The sequence below is a fragment of the Choloepus didactylus genome, chromosome 4, assembly GCF_015220235.1.
Source record: "Choloepus didactylus isolate mChoDid1 chromosome 4, mChoDid1.pri, whole genome shotgun sequence".
In the NCBI taxonomy this organism is placed as follows: Eukaryota; Metazoa; Chordata; class Mammalia; order Pilosa; family Megalonychidae; genus Choloepus; species Choloepus didactylus.
The window spans coordinates 116,433,473-116,441,842 of record NC_051310.1 but is presented as its reverse complement, the minus strand read 5'-3'; positions in this window follow the sequence as shown (position 1 = coordinate 116,441,842).

The window sequence follows — 8,370 nt, the reverse complement described above, 5'->3', positions numbered from 1 at the left end:
ATATACTATCTCATTTACTACTCAGAAAAATTCTGTTGTTGTATTGTCCCCACTTACAGATAAAGAAGCACTTACCTAATATTAGGGGGCAAGTGCCCTTTCCAAGTCAGGAAACAAAGTTTTTCTCATCACTACAAAACCAAGTCAGAGAAACTCCGTCTTCCACCTCTCCATTCCTGCAGCCTTTACTAAACCCAAATTCTAGTTTGGCATGAAAACATTTATATTTACCCAGCCCCCTTGTTGTCCAGTGGGAGAGGGGCTGGGCTGGACGGACAGAGACCACCAGGGTGGCCAGCGTCTCCCCGAGCAATTGGAAGCCTGGACCACCTTGTACCAGACAAGTCAGCATGCAAGCCCAAGGCAGGCTGCAAACGAGAGTGTGGTCTAAGCATCCAAATGCCTGTGGAGCCCTGGCACCGCCCTCTGCTGCTGGTCCTCAGTTTCCTTGCCTGTAGAATGGATTTGCTGCTACTACCTGCATAGCAAGGTGTCCAGGAGGGGCAGGGACCTACCTGAGCACACAGCAGTCCTCACCTATAATAGACCCCTGGCAGTCGCGGCTTTCCTTATCAGTGGGTACCTCCCCAAGGGAAAAAGCCCCTTGTCACCTCCACCGCAGCTCCTGTAAATCTGGCAGGACATTTTTCAATTTGTTTATTGTGGTAACATACATACAACCCAAAATTTGCCATTTTAACCACTTTCAAGTTTACAATTCAGTGGGATTAATTATATTCACTATGTTGTGCTATCATCACCACCATCCGTTACCAAAACTTTTCCATCATCCCAAACAGAAACTCTGGCAGGGCATTTTTTGAATGAAAATTTCATATCCAGGCTTTTACCTGAGCATCCCCCACCCCCCACCCCCCAACACACTTACTAGGAACGCTGAGGGTAGGAGGGAAAGGGGGAGCCCATGCTATACAGAGGGTGGGGTGGGTGGTGGGGCAGGGCAGGAATAAGCTTGGGGGCTCCCTGCTCCCCCAGAGGCCTTCCTGGGGCTGCAGCCGCTTCCTCCTTCCCACATCCTGCCCTCCCTCTCTGAGGAGGAGGGGTGGGGGGAGCCACAGGAGCCACGCCTGCCCATCTGGGCTCTCAGCCCCTGCCAGGTAGATGGGCTCAGAGTCCAGCTACCGGGCGTGGCTCCTGCCTCAGCCGCCAGCAGGCTCTGTGACCACCTCCCCGAAAAGGGGACCAGTACCCTCACCTCAAACAGCTGCCAGGGAGGTTTAAAGATGATAATTATGACAAGGGTCTACTTCATGGATCCGTGATTCTCAAAAGTTCAGTGTCAATCGAAATCCCCTGGGGGGCTCATTAAATCATAGATGCAGGGCCCCATCCCCCGATTCTGTGCAGTCTGTTGGGTGGGACCCAAGAATTTACATTCCTATTATGTTCCCAGGCACTGCTGCTGCTCTGGGGACTGCTCTTTGAGAACCACTGCCATAGGGACGATTTGCATCCTGTTTCCATTCACTCACTTCCGTGTCCACGCTACTGGCTGTGTGTGTGACTAGAGGGTGTCCCCGACCGCTGTCCTGCTATGCTGGGAGATCAGGGTGCAGGTGAGGAACCAGGCCCCAACCATGTCCTCACACTGAAGAGGAAGGATCCCAGACAGAACTGCAGCAGGGCATTAACCCCAGAAGACCCAAAATGTGTCTTGCTGACCAATAACCCAAGGAAATTTAGAAAACCACAGATTCTGGCACCTCAACCCCAGAGACTCTGACTCAGCTGGTGTTACTGAGGCCCAGTCACCACCCTTGTTAATGAGCACCGTGTGGTTCCGAAGCACGTGGTTCCCGAGGAAACCCTGCTCTCTCACCTTCCGTGTCTGGCCCTTAAGGTAAAGGCTCAAATCCTGTAGCCACCCAAGACTGACCTCAGTCCCCCAGTTGGACCAACCAGAAACCAGCTTCTAAGCCACCTCAGATCCTTATCTGAGTAAGGTGGGGGTATAAATAAACAAATAAATAGCTGAATTACATCAGTGATTGACTTTTAAACCTTGCAGGATAAACCCTTATTAGAATTCCCAGAGCATATACTTCTTACATAATCACAGTAGATCTACAATTTAATACACAGAGTTCCTCAGGACCCTATGACAGGCATTGGCCAATCACTTGTGTCATTATTTGATCTCTTAATCCCATCTTTCTCTGCTCCTAGAGCAGTGCCTGTTAACCACAGATATTCAGTAAGGGGTTGGCTGAATGAACATTCCATGCTTACTTGGAATGGTTCCCAAAACTCATATTCCAAACACTGATTGGGCAGTTCCTGTCCCAAGGACTGCTGTAGGCACAAGTTAGTGTTCTTAGAAATTCCGTGACAACTGGACAGTTAGTTTATTCTCCAACTTTTCATTTTTGTAACTAATGCTGCTCCTGAATTTTGAGGGACAGTTCAAAGAGTGGACCTCTCCTCCCCTGTGTCTTCCAAAGTCCCCCCATGCTCACAGCCCCTTCTCCGCCTGCCTCCAGCCCCCCTTCCCTTGGGGCTCAGGCCTTGTCCCCGAGCCATGTGGGAGAAGTGACTCCACACAGCTTTCCCTACCGCCCATCTCTCAGGCACTGTGCCATGGGAACAACCCCCCCCACACACACACAAGCCCCATCATGCACAAGAATATGTTATGATTTCATTTACAGGAAATATAAGGTAAAGTCCCATCTATAGACAGAAGGTAGCTTGGTGGTTGCCTGGGCAGGGGTTACTGGGCATGAGGGATCTAATAGGGGTGATGGAGATATTCTAAAACTGGATTGTGCTGGTGGTGGCACAGCTTGGCAAATTTACTAAAAATCATTTAACTATACATCTAAAATGGATGGGATTTATGGCATATAGATTATAATAATTCTATAAAATGATACCTCAATAAAGAAGTTAAAAAATTCTCATCCATGCCCCTAATTACTCAGACCCATTTACATCTCAGTGTGTGCTCAGCTGGGCCCCCTGTTATTTTCTAATTTTAAATGGGGAGGTAATCTGTATTTTACTAACAGGGGAACTGAGGCACTGAATCATGCAGTGACTGCCCAAAATCAATCTCTCAATAGATATTTACTGTATCACCACTTCGGGTAACCACAATGGGCAGTTGGGGTGGGAAACAACGTAAGTGGGGTCTGATTGGGGAACTACCATTTATCCAGCTGTGACGGACCATCTCAGCGTCTCCCATGGGGTAGGAATGGATATCTCAGGATCTAAGACTCTAAGTGGATGAATCCTGCACTTCATCCGTTCTAAGACACCCTTTTTCCCCACACTTTAACACCTCTGAAATCAACATCTGTCTTAAAATAGTTGAAGGCAAGCAGCAGTCAGTTGTGCTATAGTGATCTCCCCTCACTTGCCCATCAAACTTGCAGAATATTGTCAGCAGCCCAGAGGAGAATCTCAGACAGTGGCGGAGGGTTCTTTTACGAAATAAGACATCATTTCACAGAGAATCAGATTGTGTTGGAAAACATATACATCAAGACTCCAACGCAGAAAGTAGCTCTAAAAAGTGAAGAAGAGTTTTTCTGGGAGGTATCCTTGACGGTGGCCCTAGAGTTGATGAAATACGGGAACTTGCTGTGGGTATTAGATGAGCAATCTGGTGAGACGTCAGCACCGTGCAAGCTCACAGTCAATGCTCAGGGACCCTCTGCCCAGGTGTGGACTGGTGCAGAAAGTCAAAGGTAAATTGAACAGGGAGTTTGTCCTCAGCAAACACACAGTCTACAGGAAAGGACAGGAAGAGCAATGCAAATAAGTGCCACCTGGGTGGGGCTGAGGGCATAGATCTTGGAACTGTCTCTTTCCTCAAGGTTTACAGAACCAGAAAATTTCTGTGCAAGGCAAATGCCCCAGGTAGAGCTAACAGGAAGGCCCAAACTCCTCACAGCTACAGGAGGCACTGGCCTGGACCAGCTGCACAGAGCTGCCACCCAGACTGGCAGGAATCTAAATTCAGACTGTGCTGCCCTGGTTTGGCTCAGACAAGGCAGAGGCTTTGGGCATGGCCGGTACACCCAGCTTGCCATATTAAGCAGAGGGACACACAATACAGTCTTTGGGGGAAATTCGTCTCAGGATGAAGGGGTAGAGAACAAATTGAAAAGCTGCTGCATTAACCAGGCGTTTCCTCCAGAGAACACTGTCCTTTCAGCCTATCTCAGAACGGTTTGCATGTGTGCCCATCTCCCCCAATGATTTCTAAGGTCCTTGAGAGAAAACTCTACTCCATGATTTTTCTGACTGGATCTAGCAGGGAAGAACCTCTTTTTATTTTCTTTTCTTGGGGGGACTATGGAGATTTGACCTCAGAGGTGTTAGAAGCCTTGTTCCTGGGCATGCGGTAGATGTCTAGAAGGAAGCAGGCAGGAAAGAAGAGAGAATTAGTTCCCAAGGTCCTGGAGCTGACCTGCCTCCTAAAGGTCTTCCTTCTTGGTTCTGTGTGCCACCCCGGGGTCCCTCTGAGAAATTCCCCTCTATGCTAACATTGGTCTGAGTTGAGTTTCTGTTGATTGCCATCAAATGAGTCCTGATGGGGTTAGTGTGTACAGTGCTTAGCAACGAATCTTGACATAGTAAGTCTAAGATAGCTGACAACTCTTTGGGTTGTTATATTATCTTCATCTGTATCCCTGGAGTGGGGTCCTGCCTTGTGCAAAGCCGGTGGTTATAAATGTTGGTCAAATCACCTGACCAATGGAGATGGAATAGAGTAGGATGGCCTTGGAGGTTCCTTGCAGCTCTGATGCCCCATAATATGACAATGTCATAGGTACCACTCCAGTCTTAGTATTAGATGTAGCTTTGGCTTGAGTACCTGTGGGACTTATAAACAGGACAATATGGTTCTAGTGACAGAAGCAATTAATGTTGATTGAGTACTATGTGCTTTGTACTTTGAACCAGTCCAAGAATCAAAAAGACTCTGGGTGTGAAGGAAATGGGGTCAGGACAAGGGAAAATCATGAACTACTTTCTGGGAAAGTTCATATATTCACTTAACAAATATTTACTTAACACCTGCCATGTGGAGAGGAGGCTGAGGGTACTAGAAAGAGTATGGACTAAGAGTCAGGGACCTGTCTTCATGACCCTGGCTCGAACACCCTTGCTAGAGGACCAGTAGTTGGTCACCTCCCCTCTCTGTCTTCCCAGCTGCAGGAGGGAGGATCTGGACTAGCTTGTAGTTTTCACACTGAAGTTGCATGGAGTTTAGGTTTTCAGGAGATTCCCAGGGGCCTCCTATGGAAGAAGGTGTGAAGGGAAGGCTAGAGGTCAGGACTGGACCCCCATATCTGCTTCAACAAGCTGCTTTAGTCTGCTTTTTGTACTGCCTTCCATGTATAACCCCATTTGGACAAAAGGGTTCTACTGCTTAAAACATGCTTGAAAACCAGGCCATCCCATGTCCCTTCCAGGCCTGTCCCTCTGTGAGTGTCTGTGCCAGGTAATGTTCTATGCTGGGGAGGCACAAAGCTGGAGACCCTGCCCTCTGGGAGCATGGCCAGGCATAGAGCAGAGCCCAGGGGAGAGGTTCCCTGGGCATATGGAAGCTCTTTTGTCCTGGGGAGAATCACCCTGTCTCTACACTCCACTGGGCAGAGGACACTTTCTTGGGAAAGCTGCAGAGTGGAAATAGCAATTGTGGGCTGGGAGTCAGGAGATCTGATTTCTGTCCCTCTTTGTGATCTTGGGCAGGCTGCTAAACCTCTCTGGACTGGGGTTTTCTTGAGTCACAGACTCCTCTTGAGAATGAAATGAGATTGAGGTCATGGGACTCGATGCAAATTTTAATGTCATTATAAAAGAACTGTTCGAAGCAACCTAACTCTAATCTAGGAATCTGCACCACTTGATCCAGCCAAGAGACACCACTTCATAAAAGTAGTGGCTGCGGGTGCCCCCCAGTGTGGGCCTTGAGGTATTTTCTCTAAATACATTAAGTATTTTTTCTTCCTAAATAGCTTATGTGCCATCATTGGTAATGTCCTGGGCAGACTTCTATCATCTTAGCCCTCCTTTTGTTCTTTATTGCGTGCATTTGGGACACGGAAGCAAAACAATTAAGAGCCAGACTGCCTGTTCAAATCCTGCTCTGCCACTTAATAGTCTTTGTGCCTTAGTTTTCCCACTTGTAAAAGAGGAATAGAAATAGTACTTATGTCAGAGAGTTATGGTGAGAGTTAAATGAACAGGTACCCCTAAAAGGTCTAGAATGGTGCCTGGTCCTTAGAAAGTGCTCAATACACTTTAACTATTATTATTGTTTGTACACTTGTCTGTCTGTGGCACCTAGCACGGTATATAATGAGAGCTCAAAAAAAATATTGGTGCAATGAATGAACAGCTGATGGTTTTGTCATCTCTGTTGTAAGCACTTCATGCACATTAACTCATGTACTCCTCATACAACCCTATCAAGTACAACTTATTATTCCCATTTTAGAAGTGAGGATACCGAGGCGCAGAGAAGCTAATGGTCTTACCCAAAGGTACACAGCTACTAAGTGGCAGAGTCAGGATTTGAACCCAGGCAATCTGACTCTACCGCCTTTACTCATTTTTTGTTTTCCTATTATCTAATTATCAGAATATTTACCAGATTATACAGCTGATACATATATATATATTTTTTTTTCAAGGTAAAAATTGTTTAAAATACAAGAAAGCATGAGAAAAAAATCAACTTAAATTACCCAGAGATGAACACTTTGTCGACCCTCCTTTCCTGCATGTGCTATGTCTGTGTGTTTATGTGTATGCATAGTACTTAAAGAACGAAGTCATGACATATATGCAATATTTTCTTTACTGTGTGCCTTTTAAGTCACTTTTTGGTATCAGCTTGCTCTCTTGCACCGTATCTCCAGCCCCTCTGCAGCGGAGCCCTTGCTCTCCACCGCTACCCGGGTATCAAATGAAGCCACTCTCGCCTTTCCACTGGGCCCCCGGAATTATTTTTTAATGGATTCAAATTGTCCCTAATTCCTACCATGTTCGTCTCTGAGTGATGGGACCAGAAAGCCCTGGGAACCCCCTAGGGAATTTCTTGTTTTCTGCGTCTGGTCCCACTGAGACCTCAAGTATCTGAGAGAAGGTGAAGATTATGGAGAACACAGTAGGCAAAACTGGTAAGGGAGGAGACGGGATGTGCACAGTGACTTTCAGCCTTTCAAAGAGTCTGACAGACGTCACACCTTTTACTATTAATGGAGCTGAAGTAACCGCTGGGCCGGCCAAGCAGCTGTCCAGGTGGCTGATCTATGAAGGCATCAAAACATGACTAAGTCAGAAGCACAGGCCACTTAGCTCAGGTCTCCAAGGACAACTTATTTAGGCATCCAGAGGTGAATGAAGTTGATGGCTTTTGCGAGAAGAAATGAGAAGGAAAGATCCCTCTTGCACTGGCAGGACACTGGCATGTCTCTGGGCTGCCCCTGAGGGAGAGATATGGGGGCACTCACAGGCGGTGCCACCAGCCCTAAATCCAGCTGGTCAATGGACCTGGGGCAACAGGCTGGTCGGCCAGGCGAGTGGAAACGAGTAAAGCCTGCCCTAGTGCCCTTCACTCAAGTGCTGTTAGCCACGTTATAAATCTTTTTAGATGCCTCCCAGAAAATCACAAAAGCTAACAAAAGAGGGAACTTAGACTATGAAAGTCAGTGTATTAAAAGAGAAAACTTTCAAAGAGCAGACAGATAGACTTTGGGACTACAACCATGCCCTCCGTGAGCGGGTGAGACCCTCCGTTTACAAATAACAGACAAACATGCAATGAAAGACCATCTCTGTAAGTTAAAATGTATTATATTCGATGCATGCAATAATCCATTGTTTTGAATGTAAAGAAAGAGGTATCCTGTGAAGAAAGGGTCTCTCCACCCAACTCTATATTCATTTGGAAGTTCAGCAAGAGTACCCCGTCTTGGTTTGCCTCAGCTGCTATCACAAATTCCACATTCTGGGCTGGCTTTAACAACAGGAATTTTTGTCTCATGGTTTTGGAGGCTAGATGGCGTGCTTCCTCCCAGCAGTCTGTACCTTCTGCGGCTGGCTGCTGGCAATCTTTGGGATTCCTTGGCTTTTATCTGTGCCTCCCATCACATGGCGATGTCCTCTCCTTTCCGGCTTCTGTGACTTGTGGGTTCTCTTCCTAAATGCTCCAGTAATCCAGATTCAGGCCCAGCACACCTTAACTAAAAGCAACATCTTCAAAACATAAATAACATTTATAATGGGTCAGACCCACAGGGACACAGATTAAAAAACGTGTGTTTATTGGGGTACATAATTCAACCTACCACATGCACCAAATACACATTTTAGCCAAATACTGAAAGA